The 12,662-nt window shown below is 38.9% G+C and overlaps 1 protein-coding gene across 1 annotated transcript in view; it reads right to left on the bottom strand.

The window, feature by feature from the left end:
- DOK6 (docking protein 6) overlaps positions 1 to 12,662 on the bottom strand; it is a 491,572-nt gene that overhangs the window by 34,724 nt on the left and 444,186 nt on the right. The gene's annotated exons all lie outside the window — the stretch shown is intronic.

Here is a 12,662-nt window from a genome sequence, read left to right as displayed (position 1 = left end):
CTATGCCATGCTGCCAGGGAGCTCTGCCAGTAGTGGGCTATGACTGCTGGAATGGCCACTGCTTCTGCTACTGCAGGGGGGAGGGGCATGTGGGGGGTATGTTCACCCCTCCTGAGCAGTCCCTCCCTCCATCCCCAGTCTCCCCATCCCCACAACCCCAGTCTCCCCTACCCCCACATCCCTGCTTACTTGGGACAGCCCCTGGGTCCAGGTCACTGCTGAAGCCTTGCCCCACTCCCATTTGCTCCAGCATGATGAGGCCGTGTGCTGGGGCAGCAGGGGCAAAGGGCAGCCATAGAGATGCTCTCGCTGGGTGCTGTGGAGCATCTCTCTATAGGAATCAGCCTCCAGTTGCCTCAGGGTACACTCCAGGAGTGTGCCCTGCACTGCTTTTTTTCAGAGGGTTTTTTTTTTGATACCAGGATTTCCCAGCATCAAAATTTGAGTCCGCGCTGCATTTTTTCATTCCCAGTGTGCCTCTTATGGTGTCTCAAACTATTATGAGATGCTGCAACAGGCATGTGCTTGCTCATCTGGACATGCTTGTTGTATTCAACTCCTTCCCTAGCAGACAGCTATTACAAGTGTGATTCTGTTCTCACCACAAACCTGGGCAGACTTCCAATTCTGTTTCAATGGAAACAGATGTGGTCAAGAAATGCAGTTTCCAGATAACTGAAAATTTCTGCACAAAAATTTTGAATTTGAAAAATGATTTTGGTTTTTCTGTCCAGTAGATCAGCTTTAAGTATTTTATGTCGTGCTGGTTTGAGTCAAACGGAATATGCTTTTATTAACTTTTTGAGTCAGTAGAAAAAAAAAAAACACCCCAAAAAACTAAACTGCATTTCCAATCATTGTGTTGCCTTATAAGGCTTGCAGTTAGGTTTCCCATTCTCCCCTGTAGAACAACTCTCTAGAGAAATATGTTTCTTGAAAAGAAACCTGTGTGGTGCATCATTGAATTTCCATGACTCAGGGTACATTATGGAAGAGTTAGTCTGGCTAGAGGATCTGGCTTGCAGGGTGACTAGGACTACAAACTCTCATGAGGAAGAGAGGTATTGCACTGAAGTTTAATACTGAAGCAAATCTAAAAGAAAATCACCTAGTAAGATCTATAGCTCTTCTCTCAATCATTTGGACTTAGACAACATATTACCCTGTGATTTGTGGAAGGACATATAGGAATGTAATAGCAACATTTGGATTTTAAATATTTCTGCTGATCCAAATACAGAAACATTTGCTTGTACCATATATCCATGATCAGTAGGGCCAAACAATTTCCACAGAACAGAGATGGTTTTGTTTCCCTATTTAAGCTCAAAAGCATATGAGTTTCAGGTAGTAGTAGGTTTCTTCTTAACAAAAGGTTTACTAAACTCTGTTTAACAGACAGTTGGGATATGGTACGTGGAAAAAAAAGAAAGAAAGAAAAAACGCTTAGGAAGATGCTTTTTTTTTTTTTTTTTGAGAAAATGTTGAATTCAACTGGAATCACAAAAAACAAATTCCAAAGAAGAAAAGAAGGCTTTAATCCCAACTGGACATGGGAAAATAAAGCACAACTGTAGCTTTGCTAAAGAAGTATCTGGCAGAAATATGATTTCTCTCTCTAAGTACTTTAAGTTTTGGACAAATAACAAAATGACTGTAAGGAAAGAGAAACACTGAAAAAAATCGTGCACTATGGGAATGACCTGAAAAGTGGTAGAGAACATAAATTTAACAAAATAAGAATCAAAAGCCAAGAGATTGCTAACCACACTCCTTTATCTACCTGAAAATGGCAGGACAAATTATATGAATCAATTATAATTTATTTCACACACAAATAGATTTATGATATCATTTTCTTTTATATCCTTGAAAATGGTATGTACTAGAATAGTTTCAAATAGGTAGCTATATCAGCAGGATTCACTTCTTGATTTACCAGTCAGTTAACTTTTATTGGTCATTTCTCAATTTTTAATATTTCAGTACATAACTAAATGTGTCTTTGGAAGGACCATATCAGTTGATAATTTTTAAAAATAATGCATAAATAGCAATATCTGGTATTGAAATGCTTTTTACAACAGTTTAGATAATATATAATGTTCTACTGGTAAATAATTACTGAAATTTAAATTATCTTGACACATTTCCCTTGGAATCTCTATCCTAGAAAACAGAATAATGTCCCAAATACAATCCACTGACATTATGTATAGTACCCTGAATAGTGGAATCTCTTGAATTAGAAAATGGTGGGAAAAGTGACATCTTTTGGAGAATAAAAACAACATATATAAAGTAAGACAGTAAGTATATCATCTCCTGAAAATAGAAAGTTTTATAATTTGAGCATAAAAAATTGCTCTAAGGTGAACTGGACACACAAGGTCTGAGGCCAGGAAGCAAATCTGGTTTGACACTGATTTTCATCTACTTTCATAAAACTGAAATGTGGATTGATTTTAAAATAGGCAAGCAGCATTGGTTTGCACAATTTGACACTAGGGAAGCTGTGGACAGTGTCTTTATACCACACATAAAACTAACCCACTTGACAAACATTTCCGTTTGCAAATAAAGTAGATACAGTTATTGAATAAATGCATGCATTATTGTAAAATGCATTTATTTATGGCAGTGCATAGAGCTGGGGTGGGGGGAGGTCACACCCAGTGCAGTGGTGGGGAGGGTGCCCAGGTGGACACGCATTGTGGTGGGAGGGGATTGTGCTCATGTGATGCTATGGTTGGGGAGGTTGACAGTTGCAGTAGTGGGGGGTTGACTGCACAAACACATGGGCATGCAGTGTGGCGGTGGGTGGGGACTTCTGCGTAGTGGGCCTGGTGCAGTCCACACGGTGTGCAGCCCCCACAGGTGTGGCCCCCAAGGCATGTGGCCCCCTAGGAGCCTAGAAGTTGGACAGACCTGACTTAAGTTCTGCTGGCTTCCCCCACTATACAACAGTAGTAGGCATTTCTCACTATCCTGTGGACACCTGTGCTTTAGTGGTCGGATTCAACAAGCCTTAGAAAGTACCTTCTTATCTGAAATTATCTTTTGCCTCAAAAGCTATTGTGTGTGACTAAAATAAGTTAGTGGAAATGATGACCCCTAGATTCTGGCAGCAAATTCTGTCAACGATGGGAAACCTAACTTGCCATTAACTGTAGTATGTGACACTGTTTTATGGAAATAGGAGGAGTTTGGGCTGTAATGGAATCAATACGACAACATTCACTACTGATAATTTAATTTTAAAAGTAACTGACAGGAGTAGTTATTTGGATCTATGGTATACTTTTCTATATAAAAATATCTTTGGCCAACTACCTATACATAGATCTGTAACTTCTCTGATATTCTACTAGCAAAATACAGCTATGGGCTCATTACATTTTGCCATAATAATCTGTATATTTATGTACATCAAAATTCCTCAGCTACATTCCAAATACATGATGCTACATATCTTTGAAATATTGTACCAGAATTCTTGATGTGAATGAACAGAATTAATATTTTAGAAATGTGTTGCAGCATAAAATTCAATTTGAATGAAATCTAATTACTGAATGAGCTTGTCACTCAACATAATGATGTAGTAATTCCATCACAACGCAGCTTCTGTTGTATGATTCTTTTCACATCTATCTTTATACTAGCTCTTGTACAACTAATACATATAGATAGTACATAATGAGAGAAATGAGCATGAGGAAATTGATAAAAAGTGATGACAGCCATTGTGTCAGACCTTATAAACGTGGTTATAAATACAATGTACATATGTATTGAGTTGTGTTTTAATTGCCTTTGAAAGGACAAAGGTTTATTAATAAAAACAAGAAACAATTTTATATGTATAGAACATTCCAATACTTTTGCCTCTTGATCACCATATTATAACTATAAAAGACATCAGGTATTGTATCTTTTAACATGAATTTTATTTCTGACTCAGGAACTGGTCTTGCATCTGTTGAAGCCTATAGTAAAGTTTTGCTGACTTGAGTGGCACAGGTCCAGTGACTATCTGTTAAATTTTGGTTGGGAATGTCCTCTCACCTCTAACCATCTCTTTATTTTACCTAATCTATAAATCTGCCATTGAGAAAAAACAACAACTTAAAAGTTCCTGTCATCTAGATAAAGCTAGGCTACCTTTTCCAGCTGACGAATATTATAGCTCTTGACTTCTTTTAATTAAAATAAAAGGACATATCTCACGTTTCCACCTCTCATTTCTTTCTGTTTCTTTCTATCTATAGTTTCTGATGCATTCCAACTTTTCCCTCATATCCATTCATCATCCAATAGTGGCTTGGCCCTGGTGTCACAGGGTGTGTCTACACGAGATGCTTACCATGAGGTAGCCTAATAACACTGCATAGTAGTGTGCCGGTCAAAAACTGTGCTAACAAGCTACTGTACAGTGTTATTAGGCTACTCTATAGTAATCATCACAGAAAAACTATGTGCAGTGATCCTGCGCAGTACCTGTAGTTACTGTGCATTTAGTTAGTACTTCATTAAGGAAGTACTAAACTAAATGCACAGAAACTACTGTGTATTAATGCATGTATAGACGCACACCCAGAGAACACAACCATGTGCCTGGCTTCAATATAGCTGTTCACATAGTTAAAGCTTGTACTGAAGTGTTTTGGTGACTTAAGGCCAGATCATTTAACACTTGGTTTTCTTCCACATTGGAACATACACACGCTGTGCAACAATGATTATTTTTGCTATAGAATGAGCCTCTTTCATTTTCAGTGAGAAAAAAAGTGAAAACAAAATTATTTTAGGTGAATCAAAAGCAATTTTTTCCCCCAATTATTCGTTTTGAACACTGGAAATATCACCTATTCATACAGATTAAATTAACATGTTGCCTTTTCTTCTAGCATCAGTGTTCTGCTCTGACTAGTATTGCCCTTTTCCACAGTGATACCTGATGTCTCTATGGTCTTGCAGTTTAGATTCCCAGGGGAGGAGAAATCAGGTAGAAGAAGGCCAGGTATCTTCTGAGTGCAGCTTTTATTTATGGCATGTACACCAGTGCTGAAATGGAGGTGATCAAATTCCATACAGGGCAATTCTTTCTTTCAGGAAACATCAATGTCTCATTCCTAAAGAATGACGTGGTCTCAAGATTTCACTCGAATAAGGGATTAAGGGGGCCAGCAAACTCCTTGGCTGCTTGCATAGCCACTTCTCTTAGAAGCACTGCATTTACACAGAAACTTGCAGAGTTTCAGAACAAATATCAGCTCAGCATAGTTTAGCATGATTGAACATTTGCTTGCAAACTAGAATTTGAAATACCTTGTACTACTAGAATCTGGTGACATCCACTAAAAGAATAACTATATGAAATGGTCTTACTGATTACTAACAATTAAAACTGTTCCTGCCCTCACCACACACACACTTATTTGTTGTATTTTAATATTCAATTTAGGAAGATTTTTATTTTTAGTGAAATACACATGACAGATTAATACTGTTGCCCCTTTGCTGAGCAGAAGCAGATTTTGGAATTTTAGTTCAGCTCAGAAGTGAAATTACCAACAGCATTACTATATCTTCTCAGGTACTACATGAACCTTTTCCCCAAAAAATCAGCCCTCCAAAATTGATGTGCATTTTTAAGTGGGAAGCTGATTTTTCTCTGCCCAGAACAGAAGCACCCCACTTTGATTTCTGCTCCTAAATTACGTGCCTGGTAGCAGCAGTGGCATTTCTTTTCAGGCAATTCAGGGAGTTAACTGGCTGAATAGCTCATTGTTCTTCACTTTACAAGTCTTAACAATCATCTCTCCTTTTTAATGACCTTTATGCAAATTAAGGAAAACTTTCTTTTGACAATTTTGCTGTCTTTCAGCTATTCCTGGTCTTTTTTCCCCTATTTTATAGTCTGGAGAACTTTTTTAGCTCTGTCTCTGATCTATGCATCCATAACACTGGAAAAATCTTTTTCTCTTTGTTCTGCTTTCCCCAAAATAAAGTGTGTGTGTCTTATTCTGGGGTGTGTTGTATGCAAGAAAATACAGTAAGTACCTACATTTATGTGCAGTTTTTCATAAAATATATACAAGTCCTCTTCATTTTGAACAGAGACAGCTGAAAGTGTACAGAGAAAGTCTCATCTAAGATTGCTGTATTCTGCTATGAAGACACAGATCTCTTGAGTCAAAGTCTGTAAGCTCTTTGGAACAATCTTTTGGATGTACATCATCAGCTTGTAAAAATAGTGTAAATAGCATGAGCAGAGCTATGTTTAATTACACCAGCTGCGGATCATGCTGTTAATGTGCTTGACAAAAGTCTCCTGCCCAAGTCAATGAGCTTTCTTATTAGAAAACGAATAGTCCAAAGTCTATGTATTGCAATAAATATGCATACTATAAATAGGATTTTCTCTCCAGTTCACTACAATATATCTCAAGTATATCTTTAATACTCACAAACCTTCTAATTTTAACTTGTGTGAGGGAATAGAGGGTAGTGTTGGAATGAATTGTGGCTGTGATGGTCCAGGAAATATGCAAGAGGAAAGCATTTTTCAGGGTGATATCTTTTACATCTTGTGCCTGGAAGCTTATCTAAAGTCTCTCCCAAATTGGTTCACTAAAAGATATCACCCTCAAAAAAACCTTGCCTCTTGCATTATAGAACATATTATATGTACTGTGGAAGCCGGAGTTAAATGGCCACTGCATTTTTATGAAGAGATTCTCCTCATACTCAATAGTGTTAATTGCATATTCCTTAGTCTTAAAACGTATTTTGTAAAATGATACAAAATAAAAACAGAATTTCTCTTACATTTTATATTTAACTTTCAATCAACTGGAACAGATTAAAATATAATATATTGTTTGATCATTGACAGAAACTGGAAATACTGAGGTTATTTTAACCTTTGGCTTGCATGGTGGAAATTTTCTAGGAACTGGTGTTATGAAGAACATTCAGTGAAAATTTTCTATTAAGTGTTTGGTAGATAAGGCTTCTAATATTTGAAGCCATAATTTACTTTTAATCTTCAAAGTCATACCATGCTGTCTTTCATATTGTTGGCATTTCCTGCAATTAGAATGTCAGAGAAGTTGTTCTCTAGTACATACATTTCCTTCTTAGTGGTATATTTAGTCATTTCTGTTGTGTTTATTAATGGAAACTTTACAAAAATGTATAAAATACCTCTTTGCATTTGTATTTTTAATTTTTTTTGGTGGATAACAATTAAAATGATCAATTTCTCAGTTTTAAAGTAATTTTGATTTTTGTTCCTCCTTTTCTCCTCAATAATATTATTTCCTATTCCTTCTGCCAAAAAAAATCTGCAAAATTTTCTCAATCTTCTCTGCCAAAACTATTCAAGATAGCTAACTATCACTTTAATCACTTCAGCTTGTGGGAAGGACACCTTGTTATTCATAACACAAAGTCTAGTGATAAAGATATTATAATTTATGTTTAAAATATTAGGTAGTTACAAATGTGCGGTACACGTTTTCTGAATTTAAGTTGTATCTACCCTTATTTATAAGCTCTTGATGTTTAAAGGATATAAACCATTTGGGAGGGTTTTTTTGAGGTGGGAGCTTCTTTTTTATTAAGGCTTGGTACAGACATTCAACAAGTCCCAGGTGGAATCAATCTAAGTATGCAGTTTTGTATAAGTGGCCTAGGTTAGATCAGCAGCAAATAGAACACATGTTCACCCTTTGGTGGTGGGGACACACACAAGATGCCTGCACTGGCCGAGGCCTGCAGGTTGGGGGTGCTCCTGCATCCCTCCCAGCAGGCCCCGTGGCCTTCCTGGGATGCCAGAGACTGCCAAGTGTAGCTGAGTGCCCTGGCCATCCCAGATTGCCTGCCTGGCACAGGTAAACATGCACAACCCTAACCCCCTGCCACGTCATTGTGGACCCACCCCCCATGCCCAGCCCTAGACTTCCAGAAGACCCCCAAAGCGAGTGCCCTCCATCATGGATGCTTAGTGCCCCTCCCATGCCCCTCGCACCCTAGTATTGTAGGACTCTGTAGCTGCAGGCCAAAAAAGCCTTGTAGCACACCAGATGCCCACGTCTGGGTACCTGCCAGCAGTCACTGAGCCGTGGAGATGTCAGGGTTGACTCCATGTAGGCACAATCCCAATACTCTGTCCCCTGCCACTTTGCCACCCCAGAAGCAAACTGCTCACAGTGATTCCTGCTTCATGGGGAGTGGTCCATGCTGAGTCTGGGTGGCAGAGTACCTGGCTGTGGCCACTGTGGTGTGATATGTGGGAGCCAGAGTCAGGCTCTGTGGGGCTGTGCCCAAGCACAGAGCTGTGGGGGTACCTGGCTGGGTATGCAGGAGCCAGGGTCAGGCTCTGTGGGGCTGTGCGAGGACATGGCCCAGGGACATGGGGGCCCAGGTTCCAGGGATCATGAAGGGGACAAAGATGCCTCCCTTCCCCACTGCTGCCTGCCTGTAGCTGATAGATGGCCAGAGGCAGGAGGTGGGGCTGGGGAGAGGGGCTTTGCTGACTTGACTCTGGAAGCGCTCAGGGGCAAGGCCCACTGGGCACTCAGCTGAACCAGCTGAGTGTGGGCCAAGTACTAAGGCAGGGGTAGAAGGAGGGCTGCAAAGGAGCCTGGGATGCTGGAGGGCAATGACCTAACTTAAATCAATAGGGGATCTGGTACAGAAGTTCGATTAATCAGTCTAACCTAAATTGATTAGATTTGAGTGTACATTAAACTAGTTCTATCTTAGACTGGGTTCTGCCATTTTTAGACCAGTACACAGAACTTCTGTTCTGTTATGGGTATAGATCAATTTCTGATCACTTAGACCATTTATATGCAATGTCTGTACCTGGCCTAAGTGAGATGTTCAGGTTAAATAAAGATATTCTTTCTGTCACCCAAGGAAAAGGTCTTATAGGAGATATTATTGGTCTTAAAACTCTTACATGCATTCATACAGACTCTGAAATAGAGCTTTTATAACTTTTATCCAGCTGTAATTTCCTATCAAATTTTTTTTATACTTTGTTTTGGGAAATAAGCATGCATATTTTACCCAGCAGAAGCATTTGTCATTGGGATTCCTGCTTTGTCTAATGTATTTGATGGAAGTCTTTAATTGCAAGTTGTAAAAGTATTTATAAATGGTATATAGCAAAGCTAGGAACTAAGAACACTCCTGCAAATAACAAGGCCCTTTTACAGAAGGTGAGTTTGATAAAGACACAATCTTTATCTCAGGAAAGCAGGCCTTATAAGATATTAATGTTTCAAAAAGAGTATTGAATTTAAAAGAATATACAGATCCTTCATTTAGAAGAAAAGAAGAAAGTAGGGATGTGTATAAGGAAATAATGGTGGTTAGAAAATGTTCTATGAAAATATTGATTACTTCTGTCTAATTAACATTCCCTTTCAGCGATGCAAACTTTGGTTGTTCTCTAAATGCTGGTGATGATAAGCCTCTTTTGAAATGTATAGCTGAAAATGCTGTGTGTCTTATTGTGCAATATTAATTGGGTAATTAATTATTATTGAGCAATGTGTAAGCAACTTCCTTACCAAACTCAGAAAGCTCTCCCAAGCTTGTAAAGAAAAAATAACAATGAATTGATAATGAATTCTTTAATAAGCATATATGTGTAAATATATGCAAATTAATTCTTTAATATACATATGTAAAATTAAAGAATATATATAAATAAAAATTATATAAAAAGTATATATAAAAGTACCCCCACCTCAAAACCGTCTATTAAAATCTAAGTAAGTCTTAAAGAGTGCGCGCACACACACACACACACACACACACACACACACACACACACACACACACACACACACACACACACACACACAGAGCGTATATTATCTCATATATAATGTACTTGGGCTTATTTGAAACAGAATGTGAACTCTCATGAAACCCAGATGAAACTACTTTAGAAAATAGACTGATAAAAAGAAAAAGTTAAAACTCGGACTTAACAAATGCTCTGAGAATTTCTTTCCACAAGGACAAAGGTAATTAGAAGCGGCTGCCAATTCACTAAACAGGTTATCTGTTCATGAGGTGTAGATGTTACCAAGAACAACAAGTGGAGGTGCTGAACCAATGAATTCAGTCAAGCATGAAAAAGGTGTGTTTTTCTCCTTTTCTAAAGTTATGAGAAGAGGGTTATAAATTTAACAAGCAACTGGTTCTGCTACCAGCACTGTCTTCACAGCACTCATCCCAGCTCATCCCTTTAGCCAGCAAGCGGAGACAGATAAGAAGAAAAACCAAAAATCCCCAGCAGCACACAATCAAAGGGAAACAACCTTACAGTGCAGATGAGAGCATTACTATGATTTAAACATGCATCGGTAAGACAAAGTTGTAAAGCACTGCTAAAGAATTGCATTTTAATTCATCTTATAATGTTAGAAAACGAGCATGTTTTTGTTGTTTAGCTGTTCTTTGACTGGTGATGCTGCTACCTGCCCTGGGCAAGTACTCAAATCCAAGATATTGCTTTTTTCCCTGTGTACCGACTAGGGAAAAAAACCTCATCTTGGATTTGAGTAAATATGGTATTAAAACAGGACTCCGTGGCCATGTCCAGCTGTGTGTGGACATTTGGTTCCCCAGGGACAAATAATGGTGGCACACCTTGTGCCGCCGCTAGTTGTCCCTGGGGAATGCCGGTGCCACGCATGCACTGGCATGTGGCAAGTTACCTCAGGTTGGGGTAGGGCAGGCTGGGGCCAGCACTGGATAGCCAGGGGTCAAAAAACCCTCTGTGCTGCTCCCTTGCAGCACAGACAACAGAACTTGTGGCATGTGTGCCACATACTGCATGGCCGCGCTCGTCTGGATGTGGCCAGTGGGTGCATCTACAAAAGATGCTTTACTGCGGAGCTAAGTAATTAGCTCCACAGTAAAGCATCACTGTCTACATATGCACCCCTATTAGGCTGGAGCAAATTAATTAAGTTTGCCATAGGATAGTACACCCAACACAACTATTATTTTATGGCAGAGTTATTTACTCTCCCGCAACACATGTATAGACTATAACCAAGGCTGGCTGGGACACAACGGTGCTATAGTGCTTGCTGGCTAGCCCCGCACTATAGCACCCTGATGTTCCAGCCTGCCCTTCCACAGCACATTGAGCCGGGGGGACAGTTCGAGGCTTGCAGGCTGACCTCCACAGCTGGGGCTGCACCACCCTGGCTCAATGTGCTGTGGTCCTAGATGCACATGTAAATGCTGTGCCTGGAATCAATAAACTCCAGCACGAACTGAGCCAGAGTTTATTGCATGGCATTAATATCACATGTAGATGCGCCCGTTGTATTTAAAGACTTTGGTTCCTTCTATGGTTAGACATAGTCTTGAAGGCACAGGCCCAATTTAGTCAACAGAACTGTCTTTGGCTAAAACGTTGTCTAATAATCTTAACATACCTTCTGATTAAAGACATCAAAAGTTAAATTAAACAAACAAACTGTTTTTGAAAGGCTTTTTTCCAAAAGAGATTTCATCTTGCAGGAGATAGGCTTGGGTGTAAAGTTTGCCTTTGCCTGAAAGGGGGAGCATTGTTTACACAGTTCATATCATATTTAGAACATTTGCATGCTCTTTACATGTTAAGTTTATAATGAATGAAACCAGAGCAATGTTAGTAATGGCATTCATAGAAATGAGTGGGATGCCATATTGATTCCCTAGATACAGATGGCAACCTAGTAAAGTAGCATGTCAAAAGTTTGTAAAAGAAGACTACAACAGACAGGTATCTAGAGGTAAATACTAATTTAGCTTGCATAATTAGACTAACAGTAATGGGTTTCCTGGAAGCTTCCTTAAAACACCAAAAGGTCACAAAACAATTAAAAACCTGACTTTCAAGATCAAGAATTAGCATGCCAAGAGCTGGTGCAAAGTGTAGAAGTCCCAAATATAAAGCTTGCAAAACCAAAGGAATGGAATCCAGTGACTAGAAAGAATGCAGAGGGAATTGGAACATGCAACAGAAAACCTTAAAAGAAAAACAAATGGACTCCACATACAAAGATTTTAAGAAATCAAACGCAGGATTTTAAATAAAAATGCAGTAGTATTTCACTAAAAAGTCTCCAAAGGAATACGTTTAAAGACAAAAAAATGGGTTCAGAATAAGAAAGAAACATAGGACTTAAAAGCCTCATTGGAGTCTCAGAGCAAAGAATTCCAAAAGTAGGAAGCATAGATAGCGAACTGGAAAAATTCTAAAGAGGCCCAATACGTGATCCTTAAAGAAAAGCTGCCCAAGGCTAACTAGGATGCTAAAAATGTAAAGATATTAAAGTGGATACTGGAGGAAAAGAAACTATGCAAGGGCTTACAGAATGGGTCTGAAGAACCTGCTGCTTATAGGAAGCAGTTAACTAAAAACCAGTAACAATCAGAAATCTTGGAGTCACAGGTCTCTCAGAAATAATCCAAAACACAAGAATGGCAGCACCAGAAAAGGCTGGTAGAAAAGGTGGCAGGAAAAAAGGAGAAATGCAAGATCCTAGACAATTCATGTTCAAGAAAAAAGAATCTAAGATGAATGAAAGATGAGTAGTGAGCTAAATGGACAGATTATATTGAATAGTTTAGGG

Source organism: Alligator mississippiensis, chromosome 3, assembly GCF_030867095.1.
Source record: "Alligator mississippiensis isolate rAllMis1 chromosome 3, rAllMis1, whole genome shotgun sequence".
Classification (NCBI taxonomy): domain Eukaryota; kingdom Metazoa; phylum Chordata; order Crocodylia; family Alligatoridae; genus Alligator; species Alligator mississippiensis.
Note: the sequence above shows the minus strand (reverse complement) of the source record. Positions and strands in the feature narration are given on the sequence as shown.